The sequence below is a fragment of the Bos indicus x Bos taurus genome, chromosome 10, assembly GCF_003369695.1.
Source record: "Bos indicus x Bos taurus breed Angus x Brahman F1 hybrid chromosome 10, Bos_hybrid_MaternalHap_v2.0, whole genome shotgun sequence".
In the NCBI taxonomy this organism is placed as follows: domain Eukaryota; kingdom Metazoa; phylum Chordata; class Mammalia; order Artiodactyla; family Bovidae; genus Bos; species Bos indicus x Bos taurus.
In genome coordinates, this window is record NC_040085.1 from 91734372 (window position 1) to 91746478 (window position 12107).

Genomic DNA, 12107 nt, shown 5'->3' on the forward strand with positions numbered 1-12107 from the left:
CTCCAGACTTACTAGAGCTTCTGTAAAATAAAAAGCATTCATCCTACACAAACACGCAACTCACTAGAGGCAAAACTTGGTTTTTGGTGATACAAAAGAAAGATGAGTGTAGTAAGGCAAAAAATCTTTCTTCTCTATCTTTTCAGAATCCTTAACATTACAAAGATTGCCTTAGCCAAAAACCTGGAGGAGCAGAGGGAAAATAATTTTTCCTCCTTTACAGAGGATAAGAGAAAGGCAGAAAGGGAAAGAGAGAGAAAGATAAAAAAATTACTTAAACTTAACCCATGTTATTTCACGCAGTGCAAAGCCTAAAAGTAGTTTCATCCACTTGGGGATAAATATGAATAGATTTGAGAAGATCGAGAAGAAACGAAAATGTCAGAAGTAGATGATCGTGAGAGTTGCCAGAATGATGGTATCATGGAGAAGGGAGGTTTGGAAGAAAAGCAGATTTTCTTGATAAATGTATTATCGTGGACATTTCTATGTTCATTCTATGCTAAATCAATACTTTGAAGCAAACTTAAGTTTTAAAAGCAAGGCTAGATACTATTTTTTCACAAGAACAATATTTATTTGAACTCTGTTTTAAAATATTTTTTATGATATAAAATATTTATGTTTTCCTTAAAACAGAAAAAAAAATCAAGGTCCACTTCCTTTGTAGAATAAAAGTATGACATTTACCTTATTTATCATTTTTCCCTGTAATGTTTTTTTAATCTAATGCAGCCAGGAATCAATAGTACAGAAATATTGAATGTTAGTAACAATGCCTGAAGGCTCAGCAATGTTGACAAGCACATTCCTAACCACCAATGAATAAACCGACCATGACTTAATTAAATTTGTGTATTAAGAATGAGTGGTGCTCTTTGCTCCTGAGAAGGCACTTTCATTTATTCAATAAGCAATATTGAGAGACTACTGTGCATTGGAGCTCAAAAATAAAGCAGGTAAATCCTTATGCATACAAAGTTTGCAGCCTAGAGACAGATAAACAGAAATTCGCAGCCGCTTGTACTGAGTGCTGCAGTCCTGTGACAACAAGTTTGAACTTCATTGTAACCTTACAGACTGTGTGCTTGTGTGTACATGTGCATGAATGCTCAGTCGTGTCTGACTCTTTGTGAGCCCATGAACTGGAGCCTGCCAGCCTCCTCTATGAAATTTCCCGAGCAAGAAAACTGGAGTGGTTGTCATTTCCTCCTCCAGAGGAAACTCCCTGATCTAGGAATCGAACCTGTATCTCCTGGGCTTCCTGCATTCACAGGCAGATTCTTTACCAGTGAGTCACCTGGGAAACCAAATTACAGATTAGATTAAGGCAAAAAGCATAGGTGACCCTTAAATAATGTGGTTCTAAATTGTGCAGGTCCACTTATATAAGGATTTTTTTTACGTAAATAATTACTAGAAAACTACATGATCCAGGTTTGGTTGACCCAGAAGATGAGAAACCTCAGATTCAGAGGACTGTTTATAACTTTATAGGAGGACTTACCACTGAGAAGAAGGTTGGTGCTCCTAACCTTCCCCACTCCCCGTGTCGTTTGAAGGTCAACTGTAATTTGTCTAGTTGCCATAAGTTTTTAAAAGCAATGTACAAATCTTAATCTTTTACCCCAAAGTTACTTTTTTTTTCAATAACTTCTGACTTTTTAAAATACTATCTCTTTATAGAATATGAAGAACATATATTTTTAAGAGTTTCTCATTTGCACACTCAAATTCCATGATCCCCTCCTTCAGCTAAGGTGGACATACTGATAGACACGTGTTAGCTACCAAACCACAAAGTCTACCAACTGCCCTAGCATGTCTGTCTGCAGAGGGCTGCATCGGGAGCACGTTCAGGGCCATATCCAGTCTCCTCTGTCAACCCACTGACTTTGATCTGACCATCAGTCACCAGTCTGGACTTTTCTTCTCTTGCTATCATTTCCATTTTGTATGTTGTTGCTCTTGCAGTCACAGAAATTGGAGTACCTCCTTCTTAGGAACCTGTTCTGTTACCCAAAGATTTTACTAAATCTTCACTCTTAGGGTCATAAAACTTTCCACCACATCTTTCTCCAAAGCAACTGATGCCAGCTAGTCTTAGACTTCCATAATCAGTGGAACCAAGGGGAAGCAATGTACAAAAACTCTTGGAAGTAAGGATCAGCTAGAAAGTGACACCTAGTCACCAACCTTAGACAGCCTTAGAGTCTTGCATAATTTTATGTCTCATCCCAGGGATTTCGTTGTGTTATTTATGTCTTAGTAGGAAGATTGGGTGTCCCCTATATTGCAAATACAATTATAATAATGGAGACATCTCAGCCTCAAAATAGCACACCTGAGCCAGTTCTTGACCTGAATGAGCTCACCCAATGAGCATTGAAAATTCACATATATTGCCGCTGAAAGCTTTCTCAAAATGGCACGATGAGAATTCTATCCATAGAAAGCAGCTTTGCAACAGTTTCTTGCTGGTGGGAGTGTAGCTTTCCACCACTCTCCCCTTGCCAGGTATCCGTTCCTTTTCCAACGGAGTATAAAGTTGGAACACAGTTTTCCAACTGTGCTTCTTCCTCGCCTTTGCCTACTCTCATTTCTTAACTCTATTCACATTATGTGTATTTTAGTGTGCAGTTTGTCAATTGACTGCTTAGCAACTACAAAATTATGTTGGAGGAGAATCTGTATTAAAAAATCAACTTTCAGTAATGTGTCAGTGCTTGTCCTTAGAAAACCAATTTTAGTGGAAAGAGATGCTCAGCCAAGACTGACATGATAAACAGTAGTAATGTGCATTTTAGTATATCTAATGGTAATAAAAATGCAAGCTAACGTTATAGTCCTCGTTTTACTTATTTTTTCTGAAGTAACATCCCATTTGTTTACTGTTTGATTCTCTGCTTAAACCAATTATTTTAATTTCAGAATTATATCTTCTTAATCATTGCAAACAATTTTTAAAAGCTGATTTATTTTAATTGAAGGATAATTGCTTTACAATATCGGGTTGGTTTCTGCCATACATCAACATGAATCAGCCATAGGTATACATATGTCCTCTCCCTCTGGAACCTTCTTGCAAACTCCCTGCCCATCCACCCACTCTGGGTTGTTATAGAGCCCCAGTTTGAGTTCCCTGAATCATAAAGTAAATCCTCACTGACTATCTATTTTACATAAGGTAGTGTACATGTTTCCCTGTTACTCTCTGTTCATCCCACCCTCTCCCCTTCCCGCACCCTACATCCGTAAGTCTATTGTCTGTTACTCCATTCATCCCACCCTCTCCCCTTCCCGCACCCTGCATCCGTAAGTCTATTGTCTGTTACTCCATTCATCCCACCCTCTCCCCTCCCGCACCCACATCCATAAGTCTATTGTCTGTTACTCCATTCATCCCACCCTCTCCCCTTCCACACCCACATCCATAAGTCTATTGTCTGTTACTCCATTCATCCCACCCTCTCCCCTCCCGCACCCACATTCATAAGTCTATTGTCTGTTACTCCATTCATCCCACCCTCTCCCCTTCCTGCACCCACATCCATAAGTCTATTGTCTGTTATTCCATTCATCCCACCCTCTCCCCTCCCGCACCCACATCCATAAGTCTATTGTCTGTTATTCCATTCATCCCACCCTCTCCCCTCCCGCACCCACATCCATAAGTCTATTGTCTGTTACTCCATTCATCCCACCCTCTCCCCTCCTGCACCACATCCATAAGTCTATTGTCTGTTACTCCATTCATCCCACCCTCTCCCCTCCCGCACCCACATCCATAAGTCTATTGTCTGTTACTCCATTCATCCCACCCTCTCCCCTCCCACACCCGCATCCATAAGTCTATCTGTGTCTGCCTCTCCATTGGTACCCTGCAAATAGGTTTTTTTATAACAATTTTTTTTGCAGTACAGTTATTTTTTTTAATATGTAAGAAGAATAAAGGATAGGTTGTATTACAATGGCATCAAAGCATTCCATATTTTTCTGTATGTAACATTTTTCAGTCGTTCAAGTGGATAGTATGGCTAAGTGGGTTATGCCGGGAAGGAATAGTGACAGCTATACACACCTAAGGAGATATTGGGAAGCGATAATATATAATATGCCACAGGGTAAAACATGCACACAGAGGGAAACAGGATATACATTTATTTCAGTTGAACCCCAGATCACTTTTCCAAAAATTTCATTATTGTTTCTGGAACAGCCATGTCATCAGTGTCTTTTTAAAATTTTTTCTCTCTTTGTTTTTTATTTTATTTTTTGACTGTTCCGTGGTTACGGGATCTCAGTTCCCCAGCCAGTGATTGAATCCAGGCCACAGCAGTTAAAGCTCAGAATCTGTACCACTAGGCCGCCAGGGAACTCCCATAATGTGCCTTTCTTTCTTGGCCAGAGTTGATTTATTTTGTAGGAAGACATATCTGCTCAAATTGATAAGAAGAATACTCTGGCCACCAGTGCCACCGAAACAACCTCAATGGCTGTTTCAGCGGCTGAGAACCAGCTCCAGGCTGAAATCTGTGAGTTCTTCATCAAGTTCTCACTTGGACCCAAGTGACTTGGGACAGTAATTCCTTGGGTACCTGAATCCTAAGATGTGCAATAAGGGAGCCAAGAACAGCAATGTTTTCTGCTTTATAAACTGAAAAGAAGGAAGATGTTCTCCAGATACAAGGGGCTGTAGAAAGTGATATATGAAAGAAATAGGGAAAGGTGGAGAAAGTCCTGATGTTTGAATTCTTGGATTTATAGGTCTCTAAAGCCAATACACATTCTTGCCATTGACTTCTGAATCTAAGAATCTCCTTTAAGCATTACTCCTTTTTGAATAATGCAGCATGTGGCCCTGCTGATCTGTTGCTCCTGCATCCTCAGGCACTTCTCTAGCCCATGGTTGTTGTTTAGTCACTAAGTCATGCCCAACTCTTTGGGACCACATGGACTGTATCTGCCAGGCCCCTCTCTCCATGGGATTTCCCAGAGAAATTACTGGAGTGGGTTGCCTTTTCCTGCTCTGGAGGATCTTCCCAGATTAGGGATCAAACACTCATTTCCTGTGTCTCCTGCACTGGGCCACCTTGGAAGCCCATTGGTGGCCTCATGATTAAGCTCCATGATTAAACTCTCCAAACTGCAAGACATCCCCTACGGAAGAAGCAGCAAATGGTACTCAGACTATATCAGATGCCACTTCATTCAAAAAACAACAGCCTAGAAGCCAATAAGCCAGGGCAGACTGAATAACACTTGGTTGAAATAATTGACTTTTTGCAAGTGCCCTGGGGTCGAACTTTGTGTTACCTTATTCAGTTATGTCTCTCTCAGCAGCTTTCCCTCTGATCCTCTCTCTTTCCAACTCAGGCATAGGTATCACAATACATAGACTTCTTTCCTACCCTATATATTTGTGGTCAGGAAAATGAAATAAAATGAGTATGAATCTGGAATTGTCTGAAGCTGAGTACAAAAGCTTTCAAGATCTATGGACTTTAGATATGAGCTTAAGGTAGACAGAAGTATATGCAAGTCCTCACTTCTGTGTACATTAGAGATGGGATGGACTTATGGTAGTTGGCTCACAAAACTCTTGAACGTGGGCTGTTTAATAGCAATATTTGGTATAAGTTATCTTAATGTATGTGAGTATATTTGTATATGTGTGATCATGAAGTTGTGTATTTATGTAAAATGCCTATTAACTTCAGATAGATAGCATTCTTGACAATTTCTAGTTTTATTACTTTTCATATCACTTTGAATTAATGACATTCATCCTTGGGCAATAACAGACACTTTTGCACCCTGTTAGTAATCATCTTAGGGGAAAAAAGCCTTTGTTTTTTTATTAGTTTGCTGTTTTTCTTTAGGCAGTTCTTTTATAGGATATCATCAGACTGTTTCACTTTCAGGATTCTTAAGCCGTGGTTAAGGAAACTGAATAATAAAGGCCATGGCATGTCTGATATTTATGATAGAACTTGTGTTCTACTCATGAACTTCTGTTTAATTGTGAATTACTTTATCTGAAGTCCAGATGAGATATTTGTTCCCTTCTCCAGGGGATCTTCCCAACTCAGGGATTGAAGCTGGGTCTCCCTCATTGCAGGCAGATTCTTTACCATCTGAGACACCAGGGAAGCCCAGAACTTGGGTGCTGAGGCTACAAAGAGTAATGCCTAAGACTGCAGGATGCTTCTGGCACCGGTGGAGTTGTTTTCTGGTGTGTTTAAATAATGAGTGCAGTGTGGGGGCCAAAACAAGCTGCCTCAGATGGGCATGTTTGCATTCATCAGAGACAAGGGCAAGAAGAGGATAGAAGGGGTTGATTGGGAAGAATAGAATGCATTTAAAATCCAGTGCCTCCTGGACAGAGTGTAATTGACTCCCACTGGCAGATCGGGGCCCTGTGCCAGGTGCTGGCATTGGCAGGGTGTGGGTTCTCAATTAGGCACATCTAATCGCTTCTTACCACCAGCACTGCGCGTGCTCCGGTCTTTGGCTGAGATTATTGCAATAACCTCCTAACAAGTCCCCCTGCTACTCCTTGGGCCCCTTTACAATCTACTTGCCATATGTCAGCCCAAGAGATCCCTTTCAGTTTGTTAAGTTACATTACATCACTCTTCTGCTCAATGAACTCAGTAGTTCCCACTCACTCGGCGAAAGTCAATGTTCTCATGGCTTATAAGGTGCTAGATGCTCTGCTTTTCCCACTCCTCGTTTTGGCCTTAAATCCTGCTTCCTCTTCTTGAACCCTGTCCCACCAGTCACAGGTGGCTCCTCGCTGTGCCTCCAACAGAAAAGGGACGAGTCTTCTTCAGGGCCTTTGCATTTGCTGCCCCCCTCTCTGTGGCATGCATTTCTCAAATAAGTACGTGCATGCTTCTGTACGTCCTCAGACTCAGATGAGGTGTAAGCTTCTCAAACCTTCTGTGCTTCATGCTAACGCTACAGGCCTCATGAGTATTCAAAAATCCATTCCTCCAACTAAAATTCTCTGTATAGAAATGACAACATGTAAATACATGTGTGTGTACATATTTTGTTTAATCTTCTATCTCTTGAAAGATAGAGTTTATCTGTTTTATTCATTGATCTACTGTAGTACTTAAACATGTCATATACATTATGTTCTCAATGAATTTATGTGCTCAGTTGTGTCCAGCTCTTTGCAACTCCATGAATTGTAACCCACCAGGCTCCTCTGTCTATGGGATTTCCAAGTAAGAATACTGAAGTCGGTTGCCATTTCCCTCTCCAGGGGATCTTCTCAACCGAAGGATCAAACCCATGTCTTTTGTGTCTTGTGCACTGCAGATATATTGAGCCACTCTCAATCCATATTACAAATTTGTTAAAGGAATGACTCCTTTAATAATTTGAGATGCCATCAATTGAAATCATTTTTCTTTATATATATATCCTAAGATGTAATCAAATATATAAACATATACATATACATGCCTATGGGCTTCTCTTGTGTCTCAGATGGTAAAGAATCTACTTGCAATGCAGGATACCTGAGTTTGATCCCAGGGCCAGGAAGGTCGCCCGGGGAAGGGAATGGCTACCCACTCCAGTATTCTTTCCTGGAGAATACCATGGATAGAGGAGCCCAGTGGGCTACAGTCCATGGGTCACAAAGAGTCAGACGCGACTGAGCAACTGACATGTTCACTTTCATATATAGTTTCACGTATGTTTATGTGTGTATGCAACTTCTGCTTAATCAGCTGGAAAAGAAAAGGTAATGACAGCAAAGAGGAGAGGAATAAGGAGGGTATAAGAAAAGAAGAAAATGTCAACATAAAGAGGAAACAAAAGACGAGAAAAAAAAAACAGAATGAATAAGGGAAAGACATTGGTTTAAAAGCTAGCCATCAGTCATCTTTAAAAGGAGATTTTTAATTTTTAGGAGGATGGGGGGAATTCATTAAAGAATTTAAAAGTTAAATGGACCTGGGGAAGAGAGCCAGGGCTTCTTGGAGAGTTGGTGATTCACAGTCTGGGGCAGGAAATGTACCTTGAATATCCTGTCATGCTAGAAATTAAGCATGCTATAAAAAGTCCTTGAACATGATACCATTGACCAAGGATAAGACAATTTGAACATTAACATGAATGATAAATATGTGGTAAATTTTATTAAATATGATGATATATACAGATTCATAATAAAAAGAAAAATGAGCAAAGAAACTGGAAATTGACCATCTTTGGGAAGTACTAGGAAACAAGCTTATAATTTTGGAACTGATACATGAAGAATCAGACATTTACACTGACTTTTTGATACCAACTATAAAACTAGTAAGCCAGATATTAGATGCAGGGAATTTTCTCTTCATAGAAATGTTCATCTGAATAAAGAAAGTCCTATAACATTAGGACTTATCATCTTGAAACTTTTATTTGAGCTAATGAATATAAGTACTTAGCATCAGCAAAAAAGAGATAATTAGACATTACACATGTCCTGATGGAAGAACATACCACCAATGAAGCCATATTGCCAGAAGAAACAAAACTGAATCTCATCAAGCCTCTTTAAACAGCCACCAGTTTACAGAGAAACCCTGGGAAGGTGATCAACAAAATGCAGATCAGGAGAAATTTATGGGAGAAACAACTCAGTATTTTCAACAAGTAAATCAAAAGGATACATAAACTGAGCAAAACATAGGCAAGAGACTAAAGGAAACATTGAGCAATTACTTTGGATTTTATGAGGACTCTGACACAAAAACTCATAAACATAAGGAGACAATAGAAATTTGAACAGAGTGGGTATTTGAAGTTATTAGGATTTATTGTTAATTTAGTTTAGGTGTGATAAGGATACATGAATATCATTATCTCTTGAAATATTTATGGTTGAAATCATATGATATCTGATATTTCCTCACAATTCGTGTTCTCTCTTTTCTTCAAAATGCTTATCTAATACTTAACCCTTGTGGTAAACTTGTGTGCACCAATGGCAGAGGCAGAAATAACAATTGTGTGCAAGTGGTTCACTAAGAAAACACTCTCAGGGAGACCCACAAGCTTGTGAAGCAGAAAGGGGGAGAGGAAAACCCAATAAGAGTGAAGCAGCAATATATAAATAAAAATATAATGTTAAATTATATTTATAGACTTCCTTTTTCCAACTGGGTTGTAATCTTCTTGATTAAAAAAAAATCTAATAATTCTTTTATAATCCTAGTAGCCTTTCCATAAGAGGTGTTTGGTAATATTTCTAATGCTACGTAAACCTATATCTTTAATTAGAATTTTTATTCCGTTTCGTAATTGTCTTTATTTCAAGATATAACCCTCCTTTCTCACTTGCTTATGAAGCAGTCGTGTAAAATAAGTCTTTACTATTTTCCACTGGAATTACTGAAGAGGTTCCTTAACCTGTGTCCCTAAAGATGCACAGCCCACAACTAATCTTCCAATTTTATTGTTATTTTCATACTTTAATGAATTTTATAAAAATATAAAGAAAATTACAGATTCTTTAAGTGTGCCTGAATGATCCTGTAGAATCAGGGATCAACCTCATTTTCTGTCTTTATCTTCCAACATTTCCCCATCCAAACCATTTTTTTTCCCAATCAAATAAGACTAAATTTTGTCTCTTGAATATGCTTTGTCTTTTTCCACTTTTTTTCCCCTCTGCTTCTGTGAGAATTAAATAAAGTATGTGAAGATATTTTATCAACTTGTAGTTTGGAAAATTAAAATCTCCATTTTCCAAATTAAAACTTTAACATCTTTGAGACACTTATCAATAGGCTGAGTCTCTTCTTTTTACCTTGTGAGATTTTTTCGTTTGTTGTTGAAACTTTTTATCAAGCTGCTGAGCATAGTGTAGTAAAATTGTAAAATTAAGTGAGCTCCCATTATATATAAAATATCCAATCTCATGCAAACTTTCTCAAATCTCAGCCATTACTGGTTTCTATTGGATTTCTTCTACAATGTCAATTTTTTGTCAATTTCCTCAATTACCAATATATACACAACACTTCCATCTTTAGACATGCTTATCACCAACCAAAAGATACATCACAATTCAGGGACTGGGGTCCTTTGAAAGTGAAGTCGCTCAGTCATGTCCGACTCTTTGCGACCTCACGGACTGTACCCTACCAGGCTTCTTTGTCCATGGGATTTTCCAGTCAAGAATACTGGAGTGGGTTGCCATTTCCTTCTCCAGGAGATTGTCCCAACTCAGGGATCGAACCTGGGTCTCCCACATTGCAAGCAGATGCTTTAACATCTGAGCCACCAGGGAAGCTGGCTGGGGTCCTTTAATTTCCTTCAAAAATTCGTCTCTAATAATTAACCATTTGTACATATCCTGTATTGGAAGAAGCAGAGACTGAGATGAAGATTGTGTACAAGTGAATTCCTCAGGAAATGCTCTTAGGAGACACTTGTAAGGCTGCAGAATCAGGAGAGTGAAGAAGAAGAAGACAAGTGAGATAAAATTCCAGTCTCAGTCAGATTCTGCAGAGAAGCACAGACATATTAATTTCACATTGGAAATCTGGAAAAGACTCCAGGTATCTGGAAATGAGAAATCTGTAGGAATGCAAAAAGGGAAACAGTCAACTTCATGGTCATGGAGGTTCAGAGTGGTGAAAAGTATGACCTCAGGAATCAGAGAGCTGAGATTTAAATTGTATATCCTGGCTCTTCTACTTACTGTGTGTCAGCATTCACATCTGAAAAATGGGGATAATAATAGCATTCACCTCAGAGAGTCATCATGGGAATTAAATGAAGCAATACTATTATCAATCATTTAGAGCAATGCTTGGATCAAATGCTTGATTGCTAATATGCTCTTTAACTGATAGATTCCCTGAAACATAGGATCTGTTTTTAAGGACCCATAAAGTTAGTAATAGATATAAGTAATACAAAACTATACATTTGGTCAGGCATGGAATTGTTAGGAAAGTGTTCAACCAAAGAGATGGGGACCATCTTAGGTGGTTTTCCCAGGTAGCAAAATCTGAGATGCTGATATGAATGTATTGAGGAGTACTCTTAGGAAAAACACCTCTGAAGACCAAGAGAAGCAGAAATGGAATCTTAAGTAATAATGGGGAAGCAACATGGGATCTCCACTTTCAGGATGAACATACCTGAAAATGAAACAGAGACCTAAAGCCCTACTCGAGTAGAGGCAGCTGGATCCCATGATCAATTACATCAATTGAGTTTAAAGTCAAGTACAAGATAAAATTCTGATTGCTGTATATGAAGTATTAGGTAAGAGTACATAGAACAAGAAGGTTAACTTGATGATATAGACTGAGTTATCTCATTTAATTCTCACAGCAACCCAACATGGTTCATCATCATGTCAGGGATGATAAACTTTGGAGGTGAAGTTTGAGTATTATGTCCAAGTCAACGCAACTATTAAGTGAAGCAGTTGTGACTAAGTTCTATATTTTTCTAACTCCAGGGTTTAAGTTCTCAACTTGAATGCTGAAGTTTTAGTCTTAGGGCTATGAAGGAATTCTCAGCAGGTACTTGACCATTAAGTTCCATAAGAACATGGCCTTTTGATGGAATAGATCTAATATGAAGACTCTCCACAGAAAGTCACAATATTCTCCAGTTAGCATGCTGTCCCAAGCGTTGAATATTTTTGATGGAAATCCAGAAACAAAAGAGAATTATTTTAAAAGTTTTTATTCTATTTGTTCCTTTTCAACCTCCATCAGTGCTGAGAGATATGAAACTGAAGTTTCTGTTTATAAAAGTAGTATTGCATTGTATCTTCAAAGAGACAAAGTTATTTTCTACTTTGTAAATTGCCCTTAAAAATCACTGTCTATTGATCAAAAGAAGTGAAGGCAGAATCTTCCAAAGGATCCCTTATCCCTAGATATGATAAAAAAGAAGATAGCCATATATTATCAATTGAGGATTGAATAATCTATGTTAGAGTAAACAAAAGAGAAAAATCTAAAAGTTGAGAAATAAAATATATCAAGAACTTTAAAGATATTAAAATTATTTCACAAATTATTAAAACATATATAAAAGCTAAAAATAAACATCTTCTAAAGGTGGGTTCCAAA

The 12107-nt window shown here is 38.4% G+C and overlaps 1 pseudogene; it reads left to right on the forward strand.

Annotated features, from left to right (window-relative positions):
• Positions 1-378: 378 nt before the first annotated feature.
• The window catches only part of LOC113899666, a 76380-nt pseudogene continuing 64651 nt past the window's right edge, over positions 379-12107 (forward strand).